This window comes from Danio rerio, chromosome 4 (assembly GCF_049306965.1).
Source record: "Danio rerio strain Tuebingen ecotype United States chromosome 4, GRCz12tu, whole genome shotgun sequence".
NCBI classification, from domain to species: Eukaryota; Metazoa; Chordata; class Actinopteri; order Cypriniformes; family Danionidae; genus Danio; species Danio rerio.
In genome coordinates, this window is record NC_133179.1 from 36,942,197 (window position 1) to 36,956,857 (window position 14,661).

Sequence of the window (14,661 nt, forward strand, 5' to 3'; positions counted from 1 at the left end):
TCTTGCCTGCCACACAGAAGACCCTGGTCCGATTCCCATCCATTACAATTCCTGTTTTGTGTAGCTACTCTTCCAGCTCTGGGTAACAGCCTTGCAGCAATCACACCCCACTAGGGGCGCAGTATAAGCATATCATTATTGGTGGTTCAGTGGTAGAATTCTCGCCTGCTTCGCGGGAGACCTTGAGTCGATTCCCGACTAATACAAGTGTGGTTTTGTGTGGCTCCTGTTTCAGCTCTGGTTGACATCTTTTTAGCACTCACACAACACAAAGGCAGGGAAGAACATGGGTCAGCATTGGTGGCTAAGTGGTAGAGTTCTTGCCTGCCACGCGCGAGACCCGGGTCCGATTCCCGGCTAATGAATATCCTGTTTTGTGTTGCTACTCTTCCAGCTCTGGATATCAGCCTTGCAGCAATCACACCCCACTAGGGCTGTAGTAAAACCATATCAGCATTGGTGGTTCAGTGGTAAAATTCTCGCCTGCCACACGGTGGACCTAGAGTCTATTCCTGGCTAATACAAGTGTGGTTTTTTGTGGCTCCTTTTTCAGCTCTGTTTGACTGCCTTTTAGCACTCACACACCACAAAGGCAAAAAACTATATCGGTAAGCATTGGTGGCTCAGTGGTAGAATTCTCGATTGCCACGTGGGAGACCCGAGTTTGATTCCCGGCCAATGCAATTCCTGTTTTGTGTTGCTACTCTTCCAGCTCTGGGTAACAGCCTTGCAGCAATCACACCCCACTAGGGCTGCAGTAAAACCATATCAGCATTCGTGGTTCAGTGGTAGAACTGTCGCCTGCCACGCGGTAGACCTTGAGTCGCTTCCCGGCTAATACAAGTGCAGTTTTGAGTGGCTCCTTTTTCAGCTCTGGTTGACAGCCTTTTAGCACTCACACAACACAAAGGCAAAAAATAATATCGGTCAGCATTGGTGGCTTAGTGGTAGAATTCTTGCCTACCATGCGGGAGACCCAGATCCGATTCCCGGCCAATGCAATTCCTTTTTTGTGTTGCTACTCTTCCAGCTCTAGGTAACAGCTTTGCAGCAATCACACCCCACTAGGACAGTAGTATAAGCATATCAGCATTGGTGGTTCAGTGGAAGAATTCTCACCTGCCATGCGGAAACCCGGGTCCGATTCCTGGCCAAAGCAATTACAGTTTTGTGTTGCTACTCTTCCAGCTCTGGGTAACAGCCTTGCATCAACCACACCCCACTAGGGGCGCAGTATAAGCATATCAGTATTGGTGGTTCAGTGGTAGATTTCTTGCCTGCCACACAGAAGACCCTGGTCGGATTCCCATCCATTACAATTCCTGATTTGTGTAGCTACTCTTCCAGCTCTGGGTATCAGCTTTGCATCAATCACACCCCACTAGGGCTGCAGAATAGGCATATCAGCATTGGTGGTTCAGTAGTAGAATGCTCGCCTGCCACGCAGGAGACCTAGAGTTGATTCCCGGCTAATACAATTGCGGTTTTGAGTGGCTCCTGTTTCAGCTCTGGTTGATGGCCTTTTAGCACTCACACAACATAAAGGCAAGGAACAACATGGGTCAGCATTGGTCGTTCAGTGGTAGACTTCTCGCCTGCCACGCGGGAGACCCGGGTCCGATTCCTGGCCAATGCACCTTCTGATTTTGGTTGCTACTCTTCCAGCGCTGGGTAACAGCCTTGCAGCAATCACACCCCAATAGGGCTGCAGTAAAACCATATCAGCATTGGTGGTTTAGTTGTAGAATTCTCGACTGCCTCGCGGTAGACCTTGAGTCGCCTTCCGCCTAATACAAGTGCAGTTTTGTGTGGCTCCTTTTTCAGCTCTGGTTGACGGCCTTTTAGCACTCACACAACACAAAAGCAAGCAACACCATGGGTCAGCATTGGTGGTTCAGTGGTAGAATTCTTGCCTGCCACGCGGGAGACCCGGGTCCGATTCCCGGCCAATGCAATTCCTGTTTTGTGTTGCTACTCTTCCAGCTCTGGGTAACAGCCTTGCATCAATCACACCCCACTAGGGCTGCAGTATAAGCATATCAGCATTGTTACTTCAATGGTAGATTTCATGCCTGCCACACAGAAGACCGTGGTCCGATTCCTGTCCATTACAATTCCTGTTGTGTGTAGCTACTCTTCCAGCTCTGGGTAACAGCCTTGCAGTAATCACACCCCACTAGGGCTGCACAATAAGCATATCAGCATTGGTGGTTCAGTGGTAGAATTCTCGCTTGCCACGCGGGAGACCCGGGTCCGATTCCTGGCCAATGCAAGTGCTGTTTTGTGTTGCTACTCTTCCAGCTTTGGGTAACAGCCTTGCATCAATCACACCCCACTAGGGCTGCAGAATAAGCATATCAGCAATGGTGGTTCAGTGGTAGAATTCTCGCCTGCCATGCGGGAGACCTGGGTCTGATTCCTGGCCAATGCAAGTGCTGTTTTGTGTTGCTACTCTTCCAGCTTTGGGTAACAGCCTTGCATCAATCACACCCCACTAGGGCTGCAGAATAAGCATATCAGCAATGGTGGTTCAGTGGTAGATTTCTCGCCTCCCCTGTGAAAGAACCTGGTTAGATTCCCAACCAATGTAAATCCTTTTTTTGTGTTGCTACTCTTCCAGCTTTGGGTAACAGCCTTGCATCAATCACACCCCACTAGGGCTGCAGAATAAGCATATCAGAATTGGTTGTTCAGTGGTAGAATTCTCACCTGCCACGCGGCAGACCTTGAGTCGATTCCCGGCTAATACAAGTGTGGTTTTGTGTGGCTCCTTTTTCAGCTCTGGTTGACGGCCTTTTAGCACTCACACAACACAAAGCCAAAAATCAACTTCAGTCAGCATAGGTGGTTCAGTGGTAGAATACTCATCTGCTGCGTGGGAGACCCGGGTCTGATTCCCGGCCAATGCAATCCCTTTTTTGAGTAGCTACTCTTCCAGCTCTGGTTGACGGCCTTTTAGCACTCACACAACAAAAAGGCAAAACATGACATCGGTCAGCATTGGTGGTTCAGTGGAAGAATTCTTGCCTGCCACGCGGGAGACCCGGGTCCGATTCCCGGCCAATGCATTTCCTATTTTGTGTTGCTACTCTTCCAGCTCTGGGTAACAGCCTTGCAGCAATCACACCCCAATAGGGATCCAGCATAAGCATATCAGCATTGGTGGTTCAGTGGTAGAATTCTCCCCTGCCACGCGGGAGACCCTGGTCCGATTCCTGCCCAATGCAAGTGTGGTTTTGTGTTGCTACTCTTCCAGCTCTGGAAAAACAGCCTTGCATCAATCACACCCCACTAGGGCTGCAGAATAACCATATCAGCGTTGGTGGTTCAGTGGTGGATTTCTCGCCTGCCACGTGTAAGACCCTGGTCCGATTCCCGTCCATTCCAATTTCTGTTTTGTTTTGCTACTCTTCCAGCTCTGGGTAACAGCCTTGCATCAATCACACCCCACTAGAGCTGCAGAATAAGCAGTTCAGCATTGGTGGTTCAGTGGTAGATTTCTCGCCTGCCACACGGGAGACCCCGGTCCGATTCCCAGCCAATGCAATTCCTGTTTTGTACTACTACTCTTCCAGCTCTGGGTAACAGCCTTGCAGCAATCACACCCCACTAGGGGCGCAGTATAAGCATATCATTATTGGTGGTTCAGTGGTAGAATTCTCGCCTGCTACGCGGGAGACCTTGAGTCGATTCCAGACTAATACAAGTGTGGTTTTGTGTGGCTCCTGTTTCAGCTCTGGTTGACGTCTTTTTAGCACTCACACAACACAAAGGCAGGGAAGAACATGGGTCAGCATTGGTGGCTCAGTGGTAGAGTTCTCGACTGCCACGCGAGAGACCCGGGTCCGATTCCCGGCTAATGAATATCCTGTTTTGTGTTGCTACTCTTCCAGCTCTGGATATCAGCCTTGCAGCAATCACACCCCACTAGGGCTGTAGTAAAACCATATCAGCATTGGTGGTTCAGTGGTAAAATTCTCGCCTGCCACACGGTGGACCTAGAGTTGATTCCTGGCTAATACAAGTGTGGTTTTTTGTGGCTCCTTTTTCAGCTCTGTTTGACTGCCTTTTAGCACTCACACACTACAAAGGCAAAAAACTGTATTGGTAAGCATTGGTGGCTCAGTGGTAGAATTCTTGCCTGCCACGTGGGATACCCGGGTTCAGTTCCTGGCCAATGCAATTCCTGTTTTGTGTTGCTACTCTTCCAGCTCTGGGTAACAGGCTTGCAGCAATCACACCCCACTAGGGCTGCAGTAAGACCATATCAGCATTGGTGGTTCAGTGGTAGAACTGTTGCCTGCCACGCGGTAGACCTTGAGTTGCTTCCCGGCTAATACAAGTGCATTTTTGAGTGGCTCCTTTTTCAGCTCTGGTTGACAGCCTTTTAGCACTCACACAACACAAAGGCAAAGCATAACATCGGTCAGCATTGGTGGCTTAGTGGTAGAATTCTTGCCTGCCATGCGGGAGACCCAGATCTGATTCCCGGCCAATGCAATTCTTTTTTTGTGTTGCTACTCTTCCAGCTCTAGGTAACAGCTTTGCAGCAATCACACCCCACTAGGACAGTAGTATAAGCATATCAGTATTGGTGGTTCAGTGGTAGGTTTCTTGCCTACCACACAGAAGACCCTGGTCCGATTCCCATCCATTACAATTCCTGATTTGTGTAGCTACTCTTCCAGCTCTGGGTAACAGCTTTGCAGCAATCACACCCTACTAGGGCTGCAGCGTAAGCATATCAGCATTGGTGGTACACTTGTGGAATGCTCGCCTGTTACGCGGGAGACCTGGGTTCCATTCCCAGCTAATGCAATTCCTGTATTGTTTTGCTAACCTTCCAGCTCTGGTTGATGGCCTTTTAGCACTCAGACAACACAAAGGCAAGGAACGAGTTTGGTCAGCATCGGTGGTTCAGTGGTAGAATTCTTGCCTGCCTCGCGGGAGACCTGGGTCAAATTCCCAGCCAATGCAATCCTTGTTCTGTGTTGCTACTCTTCCAGCTCTGGGTAACAGCCTTGCAGCAATCACACCCCACTAGCGCTGCAGTATAAGCATATCAGCATTGGTTGTTCAGTGGTAGAATTTGCGCCTGCCACGCTGGAGACCTTGAGTCGATTTCCGGCTAATACAAGTGTGGTTTTGTGTGGCTCCTGTTTCAGCTCTGGTTGACGGCCTTTTAGCACTCACACAACACAAAGTAAAAAAACAACATCAGTCAGCATAGGTGGTTCAGTGGTAGAATTCTCACCTGCTGCGCGGAAGACCCGGGTCCGATTCCCAGCCAATGCAATTACTGTTTTGTGTTGCTACTCTTCCAGCTCTGGGTATCAGCATTGCAGCAATCACACCTCACTAGGGCTGTAGTAAAACCATATCAGCATTGGTGGTTCAGTGGTAGAATTCTCGCCTGCCACGCGGTAGACCTAAAGTCGATTCCTGGCTAATACAAGTGCGGGTTTGTGTGGCTCATTTTCAAGCTCTGGTTGACGGCCTTTTAACACTCACACAACACAAAGGCAAAAAACAACATCGGTCAGCATTGGTGGTTCAGTGGTAGAATTCTCGCCTGCCTTGCGGGAGACCCTGGTCCCAATCCTGGCCAATGCAATTCCTGTTTAATGTTGCTACTCTTCCAGCTTACCAAGCAAGTTTTTACGCAGCGGATGCCCTTTCAGCCGCAACCCATGCCTGGAAAACACACACACTAAAGACAATCTAGCCTATCCAGTTCACCTGGAGCACCCTGAGGAAACCCACGTGAATGCAGGGAGAACATGCAAACTCCACACAGAAACGCCAACTGAACCGAGGCTTGAACCAGTGACCTTCTTGCTGTGAGACGACAGCAATACCTACTGCGCCACTGCTTCACCCAGCATAAAAATGTACATACATAAATTACAATTTAAATGGACAAATAAATATATATGTTTAAATTGTGTTTTTAACCCCCTGGGGTCGAAGACAGCGTATACGCGTTCTGACAAGTTTTTACCTCATTGAGCTGAAATGAACCTAAATTACACTTTCAGTTTTGATCGTACAGATAAGATCAATACATCAATCAAATCTGTTAGGTGTCTACTTTTAAATGTGTACACTCACAACAAAAACAAATGTGTGCTTTTGCAAATCAAGGATAATAAACAGTGTAGGCATTCTGTCTTTTCTCTCTCCGTGAACTGTTTTTAGAAATGTGTCAGCAAAATGCGCTGAAACTCCGCGAAAACAATACACCCAGACACGAGACACATATCTTTATAAAGCTTGAAGTGTCTACTTTTAAACGCAGCTATGCATGTTGAAAACAAATATTGTTTGATAAAGTAATCAGTATGAAAGCAACGCTATGTCTAGCTTCTCAGTCTGAGCTCATTAGAGTTATTGCGACCAGGCCCACGAAGCTTTGACATTACAAACAGCCTGCATGAGGAGCGCGCAACAGTAGACTGTGTCAGGAAAAACACATCATTAAAATGAACTGAAACTCAGCAAATACTCGACAAAGAAACATGTGAGATGTTTCTAAAGAAAGCTTGATATGTCTACTTTTGCATTAACCAATATAAGTCGAAAACAAATAATCTTTCAAGTAATTCGTATAAAAGTAAGGGCAGGTACTGATTCTCCTGTCGCCTCATTACAGCGAACGTGATCCCGCCCGCAGTGAAGGCGCATTTCATATGGAAATGAACTGAGGTGAGCCAGTTAGGTGATAATGTAAACGCTCCCCGAGACATGGCATCAAACGACAAGCTTTATTATAGTTACTTATTTTGTTTGAACGATGGCATGCTACACGGGTGAAGAAGCACAATATAAAAATAATATAAAAATAAGCAATATAAAAATTAAAATATATAAATAAACTTATTTTTTCTCAGATTCTTTCTTGAAACTCTTAGTCACATACCTGTCTGATGGCTCATTATGCAGGTCTTTGTCTTCTCTGGTGTTACTCACTGCATAGTAATGATAGTTCACGCCTTCTCGCATAAACTATTTTCACACAGAAAGTGACTTAGAAATTTTAATTCATAGAATTGTTTTTTTGTGAGTAAGTGAACAAGATGATTCTCACATAATTTTGAAGCAAAAACACAAGACTACCAGATCCAGTTCTCAAAAGTCTTGTGCACAAATGTTCTCTGTGTGTTTCACAGCCTTGTTTCAGGGATTTCAAAATTTTAGTTTTTCACTAAACACGCATAAACGTTTCTTTCTCAAAAACACAAACACATACAAACATGCTGCTTAGGTATCATTGTAAACCAACTTGTGCCGTTTACAGTGTTATCACACATTAGCCATTAAAATGTTTTTAAGATACTGAAAACAACACAAATGTCAGTGCATGTCAAAACTTCTCCAGAGCCCCAAAACACCCTCAGACCCCAGATGGTTAAAAGTCATTTAATTAGGCAATAAAACAATGCATTACAAAAACATTTTAAATGTATAAATAAATAGACACTTTTATTACTGTATTTTTATTTAATTCATGTTTTTAAGGCTGATTAATCAAACAGTAAAAACTTTTAATAATAAATCACAAAACACATTTTAAACAGCTTTTTAAATAAGAATTTGGCTAATGCTTTTCTCCCTATTTGCCGCTTGGTTTTCTTTTTCTTTTGCCACATGCTTTTCTCAAATTAAAAATAAAGCAAGTTAAAAATGGCTCTGCTGTAATGAGCTATTGTTTTCCTCTGTTAAAAAAAAGACAGTTAACAGTTTTATCTAGATTAAATGACCTTGGTGATAAAGATTTTCTTGGAGATATTGAACAAAATGAACTTCGTATTTATAAAGGAGCTTTACGATCTAGAGTGAAATGGATAGAGGAGGGGGAGAAAAATTCTTCATATATTTTTTTAAATTTAGTAAAGCATAGGCAAGCTTCAAAAACTATTAATAAACGTAGCATAAATAACAATGTAAGTGAAGAGAAAACTTTGATTGATGATCACATCTATTCATATTATTATATAAGTCAAAATTTAATGAGAGTGATTGTGACTTTTTCTTTTCCTTTTTAAAAGATAAAGTTCCTATTATAGATGACAGCTTCTGTGAAATGATGGAATCTGAAATTGTTATCTCTGAACTTGATGTTGCTATTTCTAAAATGTCAAATGGAAAATCCAGGCATATACGGAATTACAGTTGAGTTTTATAAACATATTTGGCCAGAGATGAGATTTTTAGTGTTTGAAGCACTTAAGAAAAGTAAAGACAAAGCAGAACTATCAACTTCTATGAAGCAGATTTTAATAATTTTAGTTCCAGAGCCAAGCAAAGACAAATTATTTTTAAATAATTGGAGACCCAAAACTGTTTTGTCCAATGATTTTAAATTGCTCTCTCATGTATTTGCCAATAGACTCAAAAAAAGGTATAGGCGAGATAATTAATGAAACACAATCAGCTTTTATTGTATTAAATTTATTTTTTATTGTATTATCTTTTATTTTTAATGTATTAAAGGGAGAATTATTCAGAATGATACTTGATATGCTCGATTATTTAATTCCTCAGACAAGTTTATTTCTATTTCTAGACTTTTTCAAGGCATTTGATACCCTTGAGCATCCTTTTTTGTCTTTAGAAAGTCTTTAGAAACTTTTGGGTTTGGTCCGAGCTTTTGTAGGGTAATTTTCCATGTTCTATACTGATATATTCAGTAGAAAATCCCTGAATTTAGGATCATTTCCTAGAGTATACATCAAAAGATTAATCCATCAAGGATGTCCCATCTCACCTTTACTTTTTAATATAGCTGTTGAACTTATGTCATTATATTAAAAAAAATCAGAGTACACTTTAGGTATTGATATACTTGGTAGGACTTTTACTTTAAGTCAGTTTGCTGATGACACTCTATTAATTCTTAAGAATAGGGAGCTGCTCCTTTTAGCTCTTGTCAAAATTTCTGTTTCCTAAAGCTTCTGAATTCACCTTAAACCTAAGAAAATGTGGAATATTAACTATTCAGAATTGTACTTTTAGAGAGTCCCTTACAGAAATTTCACATGAGTTTCACATGTGAAATTCACATGTGATCACATGTGCATGTGAAATTGCACATGTGAAATTTTACATGTGAAACACACAAACCACATGTGAAATGCACATGGGATCACATATGATCACATGGGAAAATGTGTGTATTTGGAACGCTTTTGTGTGAATTCACATGTGATCACATGGGAAAACGTGTGTATTTGGAACGACTTCGTGTGAATTTTCATGTGAACCACATGTGATCACATGGGAAAACGTGTGTATTTGGAACGATTTCGTGTGAATTTTCATGTGAATCACATGGGAAAACGCGTGTATTTGGAACGCTTTCGTGTGAATTTTCATGTGAACCACATGTGATCACATGGGAAAACGTGTGTATTTGGAACGCTTTTGTGTGAATTCACATGTGATCACATGGGAAAACGTGTGTATTTGGAACGCTTTCGTGTGAATTTACATGTGATCACATGGGAAAACGTGTGTATTTGGAACGCTTTTGTGTGAATTCACATGTGATCACATGGGAAAACGTGTGTATTTGGAACGCTTTCGTGTGAATTCACATGTGATCACATGGGAAAACGTGTGTATTTGGAACGCTTTTGTGTGAATTCACATGGGAAAACGTGTGTATTTGGAACGCTTTTGTGTGAATTCACATGTGATCACATGGGAAAACGTGTGTATTTGGAACGCTTTCGTGTGAATTTACATGTGATCACATGTGAAAACGTGTGTATTTGGAACGATTTCGTGTGAATTTTCATGTGAACCACATGTGATCACATGGGAAAACGTGTGTATTTGGAACGCTTTCGTGTGAATTCACATGTGATCACATGGGAAAACGTGTGTATTTGGAACGCTTTTGTGTGAATTCACATGTGATCACATGGGAAAACGTGTGTATTTGGAACGATTTCGTGTGAATTTTCATGTGAACAACATGTGATCACATGGGAAAACGTGTGTATTTGGAACGCTTTCGTGTGAATTCACATGTGATCACATGGGAAAACGTGTGTATTTGGAACGCTTTCGTGTGAATTCACATGTGATCACATGGGAAAACGTGTGTATTTGGAACGATTTCGTGTGAATTTTCATGTGAACCACATGTAATCACATGGGAAAACGTGTGTATTTGGAACGATTTCGTGTGACTTTTCATGTGAACCACATGTGATCACATGGGAAAACGTGTGTATTTGGAACGATTTCGTGTGAATTTTCATGTGAACCACATGTGATCACATGGGAAAACGTGTGTATTTGGAACGCTTTTGTGTGAATTCACATGTGATCACATGGGAAAACGTGTGTATTTGTAACGATTTCGTGTGAATTTTCATGTGAACCACATGTGATCACATGGGAAAACCTGTGAATTTTAATGTTTTTGTGTGAATTCACATGTGAACTACATGTGCATTCACAAGTGATCACATGGGAAAATGTTTGTATTTAGAATTTTGATGGTGAGCATTGAAACATGCGTTCCCATGTAAAAATCTCTTGTGGCTTTTCTCTTGTGTACTTCACACCATAAAATTTGTGCATTAGTGTGAACAAAAATTATTCTCAAACTTAAATATAAATACAAACAATTTATTGTCAATTATATAAAATCACAACAATTATTTACTGAAATACCTTGAGGGGAAAACTGTCACTAATATAATGTGAATACAAAAGGGGCCACATGGTAGCTCCGTGGTCATCACTGTTGCCTCAAAGCAAGAAGGTCACTGGTTCGAGTCTCAGGTGTGCCAGGTGTGGAGTTTGCATGTTCACCCCATGTTTGTGTGGGTTTCCTTCGGGTGCTCTGGTCAATTCTGCATATGAGAGCATCTGGTGAAAAAAGCATGTACCACAGTAATTGCTAGTTCATTCTGCTGTGATGACCCGTGATGAAAAGGGAAAGAAAAGCCAAGGGAAAGTGAGTTTTGCTTTTGACGAGTTTGTCCTTTTGGTTCATGTTAATGACTTGATCTTGTAATCTGTAAGAAAAAAATACAAAACTTATTTTTAATAAAAGAAACTACCAAATGCTCAAATGCATACATGTGAATGCAAAATGAATTCATAGTATTTAGATCACATTTTTTAACATTAGCAGAAATAGGTAGTAATGAAGTACAAACTTTGTTACTTTACTTAAGTAGATATGTCTAGTGTCAGTATTATACTCCACTGTTAACGTTTTCTGAAATATTTTTCTTTTACTTCTTACATTTGAATACAAATCTACTCCTTACATTTTTAAATCAGGCTCGTTACTTTCGCTTTAATGTGCTTTGTGGAGCAGACGTAGCTTTAGTATAATGCAAAAAATATGTAGTCAAATACATTTAGTTTTTTTATTTTATCAAAAGAAAAAATTCTGTTCTTATGGGTGGTGTCTGATACTGCACAGATGCTATTGACATATAACTTATTATTTGCATACGTCACCCTAATATATAACAGTCTTTTCATGAACTGCAATATTAGTTTCATCTCAGTGAATGCATGCTCTTTAGCGATGGTGACTGCGGTATCAGTCGCACGATTAACAGCATTGTGATGATTAAATAAAGGATTAAATAACGGTTGAACATTCATTCATTTTTTTCCGGCTTAGTCCCTTTTTTAATTCGGAGTCGCCAACTTATCCAGCATCTGTTTTACGCAGCAGATGCCCTTCCAGCTGCAACCCATCTCTGGAAAACATTCATACACACCCAATCACACGTATACACTACGGACAATTTAGCCTGCCCAATTCACCTATACTGCATGTCTTTGGACTGTGGGGGAAAACGGAGCACCCGAAGGAAACCCACACGAATACAGGGAGAACAAGTAAACTTCACGTTAGAACATCTCGTGCTTAAAATGTGTAGATTAAGTGGCAAACACTGTTACCTAAAAACTCCATCCCACCAGTTTTACAGTGAATGCTATAATCATTTTCATAGCGGACTTTGAGCACTAGATGTCTTTTATCCACTCTTCGAAAAGTGTAAATGCTGGATTGACATTCTCCACATAATGACTAATCAGATGTGCCATGATTTGTAACTGTAGATGGTTTCTAAAACTAAATCTATCAGTGTTGTTTTCATTCTCTCTTATCCAGACCTTTGCATTTTTGCAGCTGTAGCTCCCTGTCATCGGAACTGAGTGATTGACAGCTGATATTAACCAATCCATTCGCATTCTGTTCTAGCGCAATGGGCCAATAAAAAAAGCTTAAAGACGCGGGCTTTGCTTAGTGCAGCAAGTTGACGTGTTAACTGTTATAAACTATTCTTTAGTGCTGCGTTTGGTGTTTTTAGGTGTAAAGATGCTTGCGTGAATGCCTCATAATTCCGCGCATGTGGTGAACATTTTTCTGTGAAAACAACAATTTTATGCACTCGCATAAATGCTGCCAAATACATTTTGAGGTCGCAAAGATAAAACTTTGGGCGCATATGCGACCAAAACAGTCGCAATTTCAAGCCCTGTAGGATGATGTTGCTTGGCTACTTTGCAGCTAAAAATTGGCAACAACTTTTTTTACAAAAAAATTTTTTTTAAATGTAAGTAATTTTGTATAAATGTATGCATTTTTTGAGGTGTAGTTACCACCATGAAACTAAAACAGATATTAGTAATGAATACTTTTTACTTAAGTACATATTTCAGGCTGTACTTATTTACTTTTACTTGAGTAGAAAAGTCTAGTCCGTAGTTCAACTTTTACCAGAGTATCTGTACTTCTACTTGAGTAAAGTATGCATGTACATTTGCCATCTCTACGCATTAGAGATAGCAAACGCTATAAAAGTTACCTGTTAAGACATTAACTTTGTGCACTGGAAGTGCTCCTTACTAGCCTCTGTATTGGGTGTATTTTCTCTTTTCAGACACTGATTGACTGCCCGTTTTCACTCCCTCTCCCAAAGTGATGTAAACGATTACCTATCAGGAAACATCAGATGTTAAAAACAGAAAAAACTGTATACAGGGTGATTCAAAAGGAATCCCACAAATTTGAAAATCGAAAACTCTGCAAAGAAGGGGAGCTAAGCTCTTTCTGTCGTCGATTTAAGGAAGCTCTGAAGTTTCATTTGGTTACTTATTAGGTCGCTAGGAGAGCTGTTGTCATCATGTTTCTTTGATTAAATACAGATTTTCAAAGTTGTGTTATTCTTTTTGAATCACCCTGCAGTCACAGACTGTTAACTGCTATAAAACAAAGTACCTATAAGGAATCTGTAGACTAAGAAGGTACAACTAGTGGCTAGTAAAAGATTTTGCTTTAATATATATATATATATATATATATATATATATATATATATATATATATATATATATATATATATATATATATATATTTATTTATTTTTTTTCTTTAATAAGAAATACCTTCTAGGCAATCAAAATACAAACTTAGACTATGGTACAAAAAAAAGGCAAAACTGTATAATTGAGACAACTGTCGACTTCCTTGAATTGTAGCATTGTCCTTTGAAGATGGTTAAGTCTCCAATGTGTCAGGCTTCTTCTTTAAAATAACCATCATCTTTATATTTCCCAAGCTGTACTTTTTAAACCCCTGCACATCATTGATTTCTGTACAAAAAGCAAAGAGAAAAAATTAACCACTGTGACAGATTTTTGTAACACCAATATTAGTCTATAATATCTAATCTTAAAACTTCATTAATACAAATAGAGAGAGAGAAAGAGAGAGAGAGAGAGAGAGAGAGAGAGAGAGAGAGAAAGAAAAAGAAAGAGAGTCAGACAAAACTAAAAATGATATCATATCTATGTTCATTAACATCTTACACATATTAATCTTGTATGCTATAATCTTCATAAAAAGTAAGATTAAGTTAACATGCAATAATGAAGATTGAATTAAAGTTTTGTATCACAGGGATAAATAAAGTTTTACAATAAATTAGAAATTAACTTTACATTGTGAAACATATTATAAATCAATTTTAAAAATTGGTTTTAGTGTATTTTAAAGAAAGTACATGCAGCCACACGTCTTTCAATATTGTTTAAATAATCTTACCATCTAAAACTTTTAAATGCTAGTGTATCTCAATAAAAAGATAAGTTAAACAAAATATAAACCAATGTTTCTGGAAAGGATGGACAAGCCTTTAAAATAATGACAGATCTACAGAACTGTTATTAAGTACTTTTGAAATGAAATACATAAAATAAACAAGTAGCTTCAGCTTACCTTAATATCTATTATTGTATCTATTCCATTATTTACATTTAGGACATTTCAATTTAAAACCAAGCACAATAGTCATTTAGATCAGGTTTATAAAACCCTATTCAATTAAATTTTAGTTAATGTGTTAAAAGAGAATTCTGGATTAATACAAATTAATACATCACTAATACAGTTGCATCAATTACAACATTTGCAGTGTTTTAAGCAAGTGAATGAGCTCGGATATCTTTTGGCGCGCGTTTGACTGGTATCACTGGCTTGGTCAAATATTCTGAACATATTCTCTTTTTTTGTTGTTGTACCAACTGTTAAGGTTACGTTAAGTTTCTCTACACATCCTAAATTATAAAGTTGTGAGGACAGTATATGAATATGCACTTACCGCTGAATTATACCGC

The 14,661-nt window shown here is 40.1% G+C and overlaps 1 long non-coding RNA gene and 1 other non-coding gene across 2 annotated transcripts; one reads left to right on the forward strand and one right to left on the reverse strand.

Moving 5' to 3' along the window:
- The first annotated feature begins 1,883 nt into the window (after nt 1-1,883).
- On the forward strand, nt 1,884-1,954 carry trnag-gcc (transfer RNA glycine (anticodon GCC)). Its single transcript has one exon. It is a non-coding gene; the product is annotated as a tRNA-Gly (tRNA).
- Nucleotides 1,955-10,625: 8,671 nt separating this feature from the next.
- Nucleotides 10,626-13,077, reverse strand: LOC103910744 (uncharacterized). Its single transcript, XR_661163.2, has 2 exons — nt 12,852-13,077; nt 10,626-11,033 (listed from the first exon to the last, which is right to left on the reverse strand). It is a non-coding gene; the product is annotated as an uncharacterized lncRNA (long non-coding RNA).
- Between the last annotated feature and the right edge of the window lie 1,584 nt (nt 13,078-14,661).